Source organism: Mesocricetus auratus, unplaced genomic scaffold, assembly GCF_017639785.1.
Source record: "Mesocricetus auratus isolate SY011 unplaced genomic scaffold, BCM_Maur_2.0 Super-Scaffold_100021, whole genome shotgun sequence".
Lineage (NCBI taxonomy): Eukaryota > Metazoa > Chordata > Mammalia > Rodentia > Cricetidae > Mesocricetus > Mesocricetus auratus.
The window spans coordinates 15092212-15105037 of record NW_024429202.1 but is presented as its reverse complement, the minus strand read 5'-3'; the positions used below and the strand labels follow the sequence as shown (position 1 = coordinate 15105037).

At 43.4% G+C, this 12826-nt stretch overlaps 1 long non-coding RNA gene across 2 annotated transcripts; it reads left to right on the top strand.

The window, feature by feature from the left end:
- Nucleotides 1-5895: 5895 nt before the first annotated feature.
- On the top strand, nucleotides 5896-11147 carry LOC121133300. 2 transcript variants are annotated; one of them, XR_005870122.1, is made up of 3 exons: nucleotides 5896-6230; nucleotides 9293-9439; nucleotides 11066-11147. It is a non-coding gene; the product is annotated as an uncharacterized LOC121133300 (long non-coding RNA). The 2 variants fall into 2 exon arrangements; XR_005870121.1 differs by lacking the exon at nucleotides 11066-11147 and adding an exon at nucleotides 10669-10764.
- The last annotated feature ends 1679 nt before the right edge of the window (nucleotides 11148-12826 follow it).

Below are 12826 nucleotides of genomic sequence, written 5' to 3'. Positions count from 1 at the left end.
CTCCCATCCTTCTCTTTTCTCCCCATCTTTCCTTTTTTCTTTCTCCTCTCTCCTGCTGCTTCTGTGTCTGGAGGCCAGTCTCCCCTCTTCCTTTTCCCCCTTTATTTTTTTTTATGATCCCTTTTCCTAATTAAAAAAAAAAAAACACATACACACACACACAAAACCCTCTGTTTGAACCCTGTCTCACGACATCTTTCTCTGTCGTGGCACTTTTCTTAAATTACAACTGCTGGCACAGAGGAAAAGGGCCCTGAAAGAGTTTTAGAGAGCTCACTTCGTAGATTGAATTTAACAAACCTGTGATCATAACACTTAGGTGGTTCAGAGATAGCATTGCCTACACATGCAGCTGTACTCCAGCTAGTGCTACATGAGATCCTGTCCCCGAAACAAAACAGCCCTCTCCTTGCATACAAAAGGATGGAGAGAAAGGAGGTAGGGAGAGACAGGAGGAACGGGAGACAGAAAGAAATAGATGAGAGGAATTAAGAGGCCAGGGACCACAATTCTTCAGGCATGGTTAGCTGTAAGAAAGCCAAGCAGTCTCCGTGAGTGTCCATGAGAGCTAGAGCACAATAGTTCTAAAGTTCTGGGCAGCCCCCAGTGTCTGTAATGGAGCAGGCAGTAGGGGTTCACCTAACTGGGATGCAGGTCTAGGGGTGCTCTGTATGGTGCCAGGTGCCACAGGATAACAGCAGAAACGTTCTAGGGTCATTTGGTTAAAATAAACCCTTTATAATTGATACCAGCCTATTTCCTTCATTTTTTTGTTGTCGTCCTCTTTCATCCCTGGGTCACATGCAGGATGAGATGAGCCCTAGCTCTGTCTGGAAGGCAGAAGGGGAGGCGTGTCGTTTTTTCCTCTCCAGGTCCTCCCCACCCTTTCTCCTTCATCCACCTTTCAAGTTTTCATCTCTGTGAAGATGAGCAGTCTCACAGGAAACCCTTTCATCCTGTCTTTTACAGCCTTTTTACCCAAATTAGGAGACAGGACTACTGTCCTGAGTCACCGCCATGCCGGGTGAAAGTATACTGCCCCAAATGGGGTCATGTTAAGTCTCTCCTCCTCTCACCCATTCTCGTTTTAATGGGATTTTCATGGAAACAGAGTAACAGCATTTAGAATTTCTAGCATTGGGAGTTGATGCTATTGTTTCCCACACAGAGATAGGAAGAATAACCTGAAAAAGACAGCAGGGATCCCATTCCCTACATACATGTACATGTACATGCCCGTGTCCTCACATACGCTCCCACTTCCCTGACTGCTTGGGAGTATAACTAATCATAATATTCTTTAACATTTTGCCACCTTTATTTACATATTTAGCGTGCGTGTCACGTGCTACCCCACTTGTGTGGAGGCCAGAGGGTTCTCTACTTTCCTTCCACCATGGAAGGAACCAGGAATCAAACTCAGTTTATCAGGCTTGGCAGCAAGCCTCTTTTCCCCACTAAGCCATCTTGCTGGCCCCAGTTCATTTTCTGGTTGGGGGTTCCAATGGATCCTAAAGTACAAGCAGCTTTGGAGGAGGTTCAATCCAAAAGCTTCCTGATTCATGGCTCCCCCCCCCCCCCCCCAGAGTGTTACTACCAAATGCTCGTCAAGACTTAGCAAGAGCCATATGCAGTGCCGTTCATTTTAAATCTGGGTACTTGGGAAGCATCAGATCTATAAATTTCAAGCCAGCCTGGTCTACTCGATCAAGATTCAGGATAGCCAGGGTTACATAATGAGACATTTATAAAAAAAAAAAAAAAAAGAAAGAAAGAAAGAAAGAAAAAGAAGTAAAAAAGACTTGGATAGAGACCAATATTTCTCCATCTTAAAAACACAAATATTTGAAAACAATATTGTGTGTTTTCATCTCCAAAATGCCCTCCTTAAGTAATTGAAACTAGGTGAGGGAGGAATGAAATAGCATTGACAGAAAATGCAGTCAATTTGTGAGCACCGGCCATAGCCGGGATGATGGCTAGGAGTGGAGATGTGGAAGTCTAAAAGGCGGGATCCAAGGTGATCCCCACCAGAGCATTTAAGATTCAGAGAGCAAATTTTGAATGCACACTCGAGACCCTTAGAGACCCAAAGTCCATACAAATAGCCGTTTGAGTCACTTCCCGGTTGTCTTCAGTTAACTGCTAAATGGTCTGGCATGAGAGTAAACAGAGAGTTTGAAGACAACAACAGAGAGGACAACAAGATGGGTTTGAGGAGGAGGAGGAGCTGGATGTGGGACACTGGGAGTTTGGGTGGAACTCCGAGAAGGAGTGATCACTGAGGAAGGACGAACAGGCTGGAGAGCAGGAGGGCACAGAAACACAAAAGTTTTGAGAATTTGACATGTATATGAGATTTTGAGCCAATACATGAGAAATCAGCGACTTAGAGGTAAGAATGGGGTGTCAGATCAATTTTATGCACCCCGATTTACCATCTTCGTTTCTTGTCAATATGATGATTGCGGGGAAAAGTACAGGGACAGAAATCGCTGATCCCTGGTTCCTTGGTAACCCTGGTGGAAATGAGCTGAGGAGCGATCTGGTGGGAGGAAGAAAGGCAGGAACCTTTCGAGGGTGTTCGACCTTAAATTGGCAGACAGTGAGCTGGGCTTTCCCCGGGGCCCCGTGCTTGGGCTGTGTGCTGACTAATTCCATCCCGCTCAGAGCAGGAAGTCTGCCTGCAGCCGAGCAAGTGAAAGTCTGCACGGAACCTCCATTGGATCCGTCCCACACTTGCCAAAGAACCACTCAGAGAACAGAAGAGCTGAGATGTTTCTTAGCCATAAAGTACGGGAAGTTTAAGACTTTTCCTACCCAACCGACTTGCAAGGACATTTGGTTGTCAGTTTCCCAGTTTCAGAAGATGCCGCACGTTGAGACACAAAACAGTCTGATGATGTTTATGTGTGCTGTGTGTTTTGTTTTCATTATGCAGTCCAGGCAAGCACAGTCAAGGTCCTCTGGCCTCAGTTTACAAGTGCTGGGTTTACCAGTGTTCAAAACCATACCACATACCGATGTAATTTTATGGGACACGCAGCAGTTTCTCGAATTTTCTTCAGTTTGGGGCACCTCAGACTCCCTACATGGTGTGCATACTCAGGTAGGGGATGAAAATGAAGTCTCGGCTAGACATGGTGGTGCATGCCTTTAATCCCAGCACTCAGGGGACAGGGGCAGGTGGATGTCTGGGATTTGGAGGTCTATATGCCAAGTTCCAGGACAGTCAGGACTACATAGAGAGACCCTTTCTCAAAAAACCTAAATAAATAATGAATGAATGAATGAAAATAGAGAAGAAAATGGAGTCTCCACCTTCACATAAGTTCACCAGGGTACTAAGTTAGATGGCTCTGAGACCTAACGTTTGGTAGTGAGATCCTTTTAGACACAGGCTTCAGGGAGCAGTCTGAGCTTCTCATACCAAACCTTGGTGCTTGTTGACTCCCCTTGAAGAGATCTTGTCTTCTGCATGTTGCTTTACTCTGCATAGACATCACAGACTGGTTTGTGTTTCAGCATGGTGCCTTATGTGTAGTAAACCAGTGTAGATACAATGTAGACTTAGGAACGGTTTAGAAAGCTCCCTTGTCAGCTCAGCCACTAGGAGTGTGACAGCTGACATCTCATTTCCTTCCAGGGCTAACTCCTGGTATTTTTATTCATGATGGCTCTACACTGTGCATCTATCCTGGAAGAGGCTGTCTTTAAAGTCCCTAAAGGGCCCCAGGTAAATTACCTCTACAGCAGCATTGCTGTCAGATCTACTGCAAAATACAGGGTTCCACTGGATGTAAAAGACATCTATATTCCTCCAGTATAATACCCAGCCGGTTCTCCTTACCTCAGCCCAATCGTATCAGCCTTTCCCTTAAAGCCAAGCTTGCTTTAGTGTAGTCAGTGACAGAGCACCAGTATGGTAGCCTTCTTGACATTTACTTATTTGTCTGTTTATTTGCTTGTTTGTTTATTTATAAATGTTGAGCATGGTGGCACACAACCTTTTAAATGATTTATCCGTTTTATTTTATATGCAGGAGTGTTTTGCCTGCAAATATATGGCCATGTGCACTACATGTGTGCCAGAAGACGGTATCATATCCCTTGGATCCGAAGCTATGGATGGTTGTGAGTCAGCATGTGGTGTTGGGACTTGAACCTGGGTCCTCTGCAAAAGCAGTCAGCTCTCTTAACCACTGAGCCATCTCTTCAGTGCTTTTTTTTTTTAATTTTCTTCTTACCCAGTCCAAAGTGGATGCTAAATAAATTGCTGGTTGACAAGGAAACAGAAGTGCAATGTAAATGTCTCCACAGACCCATAGAAGCAGTTCAGCTCTGAGAGCGCCCTCGTTGGAACTAGACCTTTCTCTAGTGACTGGAAGCCTCTTGTACCCAGGGTTCTCACTCTGTATTCTGGTGAAACTTTGTTCCTGCTTTTCCCTCTTGTCTTTCTCCCAGAGCTTTTGCCTCCTCCTTTCCCTCAGCTCCTCCCTTCCCTCAGCTCCTCCCTTCCTCCTTTTGTCCTTCCTCTCTTTCTCCCTCCCTTTCCTTTCCTCCCCCACCTTCCCGTTTTCTTCTCTCTCCCCCACCCTCTTTTTCACTCCTGGCTTGGTCTCTGACAGGGTCTCTAGTTCCCTCTGCAGCCAAGGGCGACCTAAAACTTTGCATCTTTTTGTCCGCACCTCCTCAGTGCTGGGCTTGCAGGGGTGAACCACCACACCCTATTGATTGCTGAGCCAGGGCTACTCCAGGGCTTTGTGCACACCAGGCTATCCCTCTACCGACTGAGCTACATCCCCAGCCCACCTACCCTTTTTCAGAAAGAAGGAGAGGGGGAGAAAAGAAGAAAATTGGGAAGAGGAAACCAGAGCCATGAAGGCAGAAGGGAAAGGAGGCTTCTGTAGTTTCGTTCTCTTAACTGATACCCACGTAATTCCCAGTCCCATGACCCTCAGCGTATGGAGATTCATCCACAGCTTCGTGTGACAAATAATCATTGTGTTCAAAAGGAAGAAGAGGGGTTGGCTGGGCATGGTGGCACACACAGAGGCAGGCAGATCTCTGAGTATGAGGCTAGCCTGGTCTACGTAGTGATCTGAGATCAAAGTGATAGAGAAACCTTGTTTCTACAGACAAATAAGGTGGATAGATGATAGATAGATAGATCGATATAGTTAGATAGATAGATGATAGACAGATAAATTATAGGTAGGTAGGTAGATAGATACACAGAGAGACAGAGAGACAGACAGAGGTTGACAGAGAGAAGTAGAGAGACAGACAGACAGAAACAGAGATAGAGACAGAGGCAGAAAGGTTAGTTAGTCACTATGGATTATGACCTTGTGATGATTCTGAAAAAAAAAACCCATCATGATGGGGCTCATTATAAGACAAATTAACCAAGTACCCCTAAACTGGAACTATTCTACTGCATAAACTGAGAAAAAGGACTATGTGGACTTGGTGGGGTCTACAGATGCCCAGCAGTATGTACTCTCACAGCACCGCATGTCTGTCTTCAGTAGGAGACCCAGAGATAAGGTGACTAGAAGAAATGAAGCCTGGATTCCTTGTGCAAGGGCCTAAAAAGACAAGCTAGTTCATTAGCCCAGACAACCTCAGGGGAAGAAGTCTTCTGCTAGAGGGAGCGGTAAGCTGCAAAAAGTGTGGAGTTGGAGAGTAAAATCCAGGGTGTTTTGATGTCATTCCAGCCTGGTATTCCTACACCCCGAGCCTGACTTTCACATACATATCTAGTTCCAGGAGAACAAGTAACTTGGGGGATAAATGCAGGATTAAAATAAATCATATACTGAGAACTTTTGTTTGTAAATATGGTAGTAAAAAAAACTCACTTTAAAGTTCGAACTTAATTCTAATTTATAATACCCTTTACATGTACGTGATAAAACTACTTAACTGTCGTCTTGTTTTATGAGAAATTGGAGTTCAGATAAAAAGCAAAAGTAAACAGGAGAGACTGTAAGATCCTTTAACGTCTCCCCCAGTCTGCTTGGATTAAGATATGTGTCCAATCAATGACGCCCCGTCTCAGTGGCTGGTGAGAGCAGATACCCTACTGTCATGCTCAATGTGGGTCAGTCGGGAGACAGCTCACTGAACCAGCTCAGAGAGGCAGACTGGTGGAGAGTCCGACCACTCACCGCATTATCATTTCCCACACAGTTCCATAATCCCTGAGGCAGAAGAAGAAAGTCATGGTGAGTGACACATGGGTTTTACACACATTTCTGGAAGTGACTCACACATTTCTTGGGCCAGAGCAAGACAAAGAGTAAGGAGAAAAAAAAAAAAAAAAAAGGCCACGCTATGTTCCTGGAAGCAGAGAACAGCTTTTTGATGAATGTATTAGCGCCTTCCAGTATCTACCTCTCTTTCCACCAAATACTTTGTTCTAAGTTCCCACAGTTTTTTTTTTGTTTTTTTGTTTTTTTTTTTACTTTTTCCCTAAGGAGAAGCACCCCTGGTACCAACCACCCAATCAATGAATCCAGTGCAAATCTAGGGCTCATAATGTAATGTCTGTGAGTCTGGCTAATATACTACAGGTGACTACCTGAACAGATAGAACAGAAGCAGGAAAGCAATATAGCTGTTTCTATTTGGAAGGAAAAAGAATGGGAGCCGAGCAGGTGTTTATTTGAGTTTGTAGCTTTGACATTTTGCTCGACTGGGTCACGGGCACCTCTTATGCTTGATATACAGAGTAGCGCATGATTGCGGCGTGGTTCTGGGTTTGGAAGGAGGTCACTTGAGTTTTACTCCGTGGTTCTTGGTTGGTGAAGCTCGGGTGCTAGGATTTTGACACCTGCCCCTTGATGGCTAAGGTACCAGGATCAGCTCCTGGGTAACTCTGAGAGTGCACTCAAAGCTGAGCACATTTCTCATTTAAGTCAGAACTTTCCTTCCAAGCACTGCTCTCTGAACACCCATGTCTGTGCATTCCCGCAACTCTCTCTTCCTCGTTTGACTTAATGGAAGATTGCCAGAACGACATCCATACACATTTTATTCTGAGCCCCTGCATCTGATTATTTCATGCTTCATTCTGATTTTCATCCTTGGGAAGTTTGTTTGGCTGAAAGGCGTGTCTGCGCATTTCTCCCAGAAGCCTTTTCGTGGTTGCAGAACTCTGGACTCAATTCCCTGTATCGTTTGCAAACCTTCCAGGCCTGTCCTGAACTCTGTTTCTTTGTTATGTAACTTGTCAATTCAGAAAAATCTCACATACACAGGTAAGGTATTCGTTTTCTCATCTCTTTCTCTAAGGACACAAATTAATTAGATACAACATCTGCCTTTCAAGTTACTGCAATTTGTTGTTTAATGGATTGTGTTATGTAACATAGACCATCATTTATCTGACCTATAATGTAACTGCCCAATACGATGAAATTGTTTAAGCTTTTGTCGTGTTAGCTCCTCATTTTCAGACATTACTTTCTGTGTTTTCAGATATACTGCTGTGCTGTAGCATACATTCTGTGTGTGTATGTGTGTGTGTGTGTGTGTTTATGAGTGTAGTATAGGGTATGTTGTACTTGTGTACTTGGATGCACACACACACAGAGGTCAGAGAATGGCTTTTGGAGTCTTTCTCTATCATTCTCTATTTTGCTGTTATTGTTTCCACATAAGTCTCTTCCCGAGCCTGCAGCTGCCTGGCCAGCAAACTTCCAGAACCAATCTTACTTTGTTCTTTAGTCCTGGGGTTACAAGCATTCCCAGCTTTATGTGGGGGCTGAGGGTTTGAACTCATGCTGTTACTTTATTGGTTAGTGCATGTGCGGCAATTTTTACTGTAACCAGACATTTTGGATTTTGAACTTAATACAAATTTATAATAGCATAGACAATTACCTGGAACATTCTCCCACAGAAAACATGGAGTATGGCTCCAAGCCCATAGTAGGACAAGTTGGCTAAAACACTGACTAATCCGGATGTTTTGCCGGCTGCAATATTTTAATCACACGTGAGGCCGTGTGCAAGCCACTCCTGGGGATTACAGTTACCTACTGCTTGCTTTCTGTGCACTCTGGAGCTGAGTGCGGACATTTTTGAACCTCTCAAAGCTGGTGACGACACCGGGTCAGAGAAGCACACTCACCAGAGTTGGCTTATCATGTAGTCATTACTGTGTCCATCGCAGAAACACCTGGCTCCCATGGGAGGAAATGCTGAATAAATACAGGCTAGATTTAATGATCTGGACCTGTTGGTCCAGTTATCAGTTGGGCATCCCGGGAAATTGTTTTCCCTATGCAGCAGACAGCATTTTGACCACAGATGTGAAAGCCAGCTCTGCTCCCTTTGCTTGGAAGGTGCCGTTTCCCTCTCCCTCTGCCGTAATCCAGCAAGCCCTCTCATACTGAGTCTGGTGTTTTTAGCTCTTCTTTTTCAGGGTGTCTCTTATACTCTTCTACACTGAAGCACAATCATGAGGGGAAAGACTACAAGGAAAATGAGCATGGTAACAAACTTCTGTTGCCATGGCAACACACCTACCAATCAGCCTAAATGCATAGAGACTTATTTTGGTTCATGGTTTCAGAGGTGTCAGTGTGTGATCACATGACATCATGCTTCTCCGTCAAGATGAGGCAAGAGCATTGTGTGGTTTTCTTGAGTGCATGGTAGGGGGAAGCTGTTCACCTCCTGCTGTCTCCAAAGGAAAATGTGAATGGAGAGAGGGACGGAAGGAGAGGAGGAAGGACCTAGAACAAAATATATTCCTCAAATCTACTCTTACAGTGACCCACTTCCTCTTATTAGTCCCTATCTATCAGAATTTCTGCCTTTTTCTCATAGTCCGTTGGTTATACATGTAATACATCAATAAGAATGTCATAAGGAAGCCAGGCAATGGTGGCGCATGCTTTTAATTGCAACACTCAGGAAGCAGAAGCAGGCAGATCTCTGAGTTCGAGGCCAGCCTGACCTACAAGAGAGTTACAGGTTAGCCAGAGCTGCACAGAGAACCCCTGTCTTGAGAAAAACAAAAACGAAAAACCCAAACAAACAAGCAAAAGAGTGTCATAATGAAATGTATTATATTATGTGCTAGCCAAAAAAATTTATCTGTGTGTATGTGTATAAAATATCCAATGACCAGAGTTCTAGGTAATTCACAATATAGCTAATAAGTAAACCTAAAAAAATCCCTACAGATCTATAATGCTTTATTTTATCGATAAGTAGTTGTCACATCAAAAGTTGTCAACTCTACTTCCTGATCTCCCACTTCTGAACCCTGCTACAGTGACAATAAGCTGTCAATACAGAATCCTTTGACACACAGTGCAGATCCAGAAGTAACCTCATTCATGTGTTGGTTTGGAAGCTGGAGGCATACAAATGAAGTTGAAGTCTAAAAAGCATGTGATGAGGCCCTAAACTTCTCTGTGAGGTATGTATGGGGATTTTGGTCTCGTTATAGCACTTGTATTGAAGCCGTGTGCGCACACACACACACACACACACACACACACACACACACACACACAATACTGTGTGATCTAGATTGCATATTTGAGGATGCACATTTTGGGAGGTGCTAAGGACACCCCATATTTATTATGATCCTAGAGAACCATCCTGAACAGAAGCAGGCGAAAGTTAGATAGAATTTGAGCTTACCAAGTGTGAGGAGAGAGCAATGCCTGCCAGGATGCTTGGAGAGTATTCTGGTAGGAGGTGAACTTCTGACAGCTGCAGAGAAGGACGCAGAAGCTTCAACAGACAAAGAGAGGAGTCATGTGGATCAGTTCTGGATGCTCCTCAGTGAGAGAAAATGGAGATTTGTCAAATGTGTTGACAACAGAGGACAACAACTTTGAACTCTAGACCACACTCTGAAAGGAAAATGTGTACATTTACCTGATTTTAAAAAGTTTTTGGTTGAATTTTATACATGAATATATAGCTGTGATCAAATCCTCCTCTACTCCCTGCATTAGAGGAAACTTCATTTTGCAGTAAATGGTGATTGACACAGAGACTCATAACTGGTCAAAGTGTAGAAGGTTTTACCTGATTGTAATAGAGTTTTTTAAAATTTACTTATTTTTATTTCATGTGCATTGGTGTTTTGTCTGCATGTATGTCTGTATGAGAGTGTCAGATTCCCTGAACTAGAATTATAGATGGTTGTGAGGGGCCATGTGGGTGCTGGGAATTGAACCTGGATCCTCTAGAAGAACAGCCAGTGCTCTTAATCTTTTAGCCACCTCTCCAGACCCCAGTAATAGAAAATTTTAAGAAGTAAGCCACTGGCGTTTTTGAGAGAGGGGAATGATTGTGTTTCCCCAGCATAAATGCATGTGATTGGCAGAAGCTGATTGTCTTGATCTAAACAGAGACACATGAATTTTTTTTCAAGCTCACGAACTGTGCACCAGAGCATTTAAAGTCTACTATTTACTAATTCATGGTGGATGACAAAAATGGCCCTCAATTAGAGAGAGTCAAGATAATAGCCACATAGACTGTGTGACTGGTTACTTGGTAAGCACAGTAGGGGGTCTAGTCAGAAGGTTAAAATAATTAGTCTAGAGAAACCACAAAACTACCTGTGGATGTAATTTCTGAATCTCTCAGACATCAGTCATTTCTTTCGTTCTATTTTCCCATCCATAGTGTTGAAGACTAAGCCTTGGTAAGGATGACTTACCCCCATTTCAACCATGGATTCTGTTGCATGACCTGAAAGTAGAGCCCACAGTTCGTGACAAGATGTTGACGATTTGTGGAAGAATTAAAGGTTGTGACAGTAATCTGTGACTCGGTTCATCTCTGTAGTAAAGATAATGGGAGAGGAGGGGGGTGTAGAAGGAAGGGAAGATTAGGTCCATTTTCCGTCATTCCCCCTTAAGGGTCCCCCTTTGCTTCCCCTTCAGGAAGTGGAGTAGAAAAAAAAAACCTGCATTCGTCAGTAACTCTGGGTCAACCACAACTTACAGACAGTAAGGAGGTCAATGGAAACAGGGACAGTGATTGGTATAAAAGTGACAGGTACTACCGTTGACATACCCAGGGAGACACACTCAGAAGAAAGTGTTTCCTGAACGAGGAAGCAACCAGCGGGAAACAAGCATGAAGGGTCCATGTGAGACAACCATGGTGAGTGGTGCTGATGTCCAGGGTGAGGGGAACCATGTCTAAACTTTAAGAAAGGGAGATTACTAAGGCTTTAGACCTTCTCGGAGTTGTTTGTGAATTAGTTCTTTTAAAAAAATGAAGTTAAGTTTAATTTTTGATTTGTCTGGTGGAGAAAAAGAAAAAGAAATGAGCAAACCAACAACGGCAAAGTTATAAGGGGTGGGAATCATATGCTCTTACCTGATGGATTTTGCTCAGATGGGTTAGGGTGTGTGTCTGGTATCACAAGGGACCATCGTGGTGTCTCTTAGCTACTCATTATAGACTCAGGTTGTCCTGAAATGTAATGTACTAATGTACTTGATGGTGATAGCCAGGCGCTCTCTCTCTTTCTCTCTCTCTCTCTCTCTCTCTCTCTCTCTCTCTCTCTCTCTCTCTCTCTCTCTCTCTCTCTCTCTCTCTCTCTCTCAAAAAAATATATATATATATGTGCGTGCGTGCGTGCGTGCGTGCGTGTGTGTGTGTGTGTGTGTGTGTGTGTGTATAAATTCCAAGGAAGGAATAGCTATGCGATATCACATATAATAGTATCTAATACACATCAGGTATTAATATATAACAAAAATCCCAGGGAACCCCAGGCTTGATTCTTCCAAGACTATAGTAGTATTTTGAGTGGAGGAAGTAGAGAACCACCCAGTTAAACTTTTAGATAGCTCCCTGGAGACGCTTTCCATGTCTTTGATACCTGATTAATTAATTAATTATTTAATTGCATGGTCTTACTCCTTCTCGGAGCTAGTGGAATATTAATGTGATAGAATTCTACTCCTCACTGCTTGCAACTAGAATCATGCCTGATGTTAATTGAGAAACCTAGGAAGGGTTTGATATAGAGGAACATGGACCAGGCTTAGGAAATCACACACTATTATTGGTCCTGATTGTCCTCTGATTTTCCTTGTATAAGCCTTGCAGCTTCGAGAAGCTTGGCTTTTATAAAGGGCTTGTGCCTTTTGACAATGGTGGTATTTACTTGTTTATTAGTATGTTATTTTAGAGATTACAATAAGCCACCAAGGTACAGTATTTAGGGACATAAGGCTTAGAAGTCACAAGTTTTGGCTCTGCCACCTGCTAAATGTGGGATTTGGCATTAGTCATTACCTTTCGTGAATTTAATTTTCTCAGCTATGCAGCAGCATAATAATAGCATCTCCCTTACAGTGTTTTGGGGAAGGGATTAACTGACATATTGGGATGAATCTATATTTGTGAGGTAGATCATGGGTGCTTAGTTTTCAGTTAATTTGGTCACTCTAATTTGCTATAAGAGAAAAAGGTAGAAAAAGTATGTAGATGTTAATTCTTAATATTATTGTTTTTGCTTTTTGTGACAAGATCTTCCTGTGCGACCCAGGCTAGTCTTGAGTTTGCTATGTAACTCAGACTGGTCTGGGACTGAGAGGCCATTTTTCTGCCTCACTCTCTCGAGTGCTGGAACTACAGGAGTGTGCCACCAAGCCTGGCTCCGTGTTACTATCATGACCTCTGAGACCCTCATCAACCCACAGAAGTAGATAGTGAATATTTTCCCCATTACACAGAGAAAAGGAGCTCAGACATCTGTTTGTTGTTTGCTGTCATTTAATACTGGAATGCAGAACTGAGACCTGCATCTAGGTTTTCTGGCTCC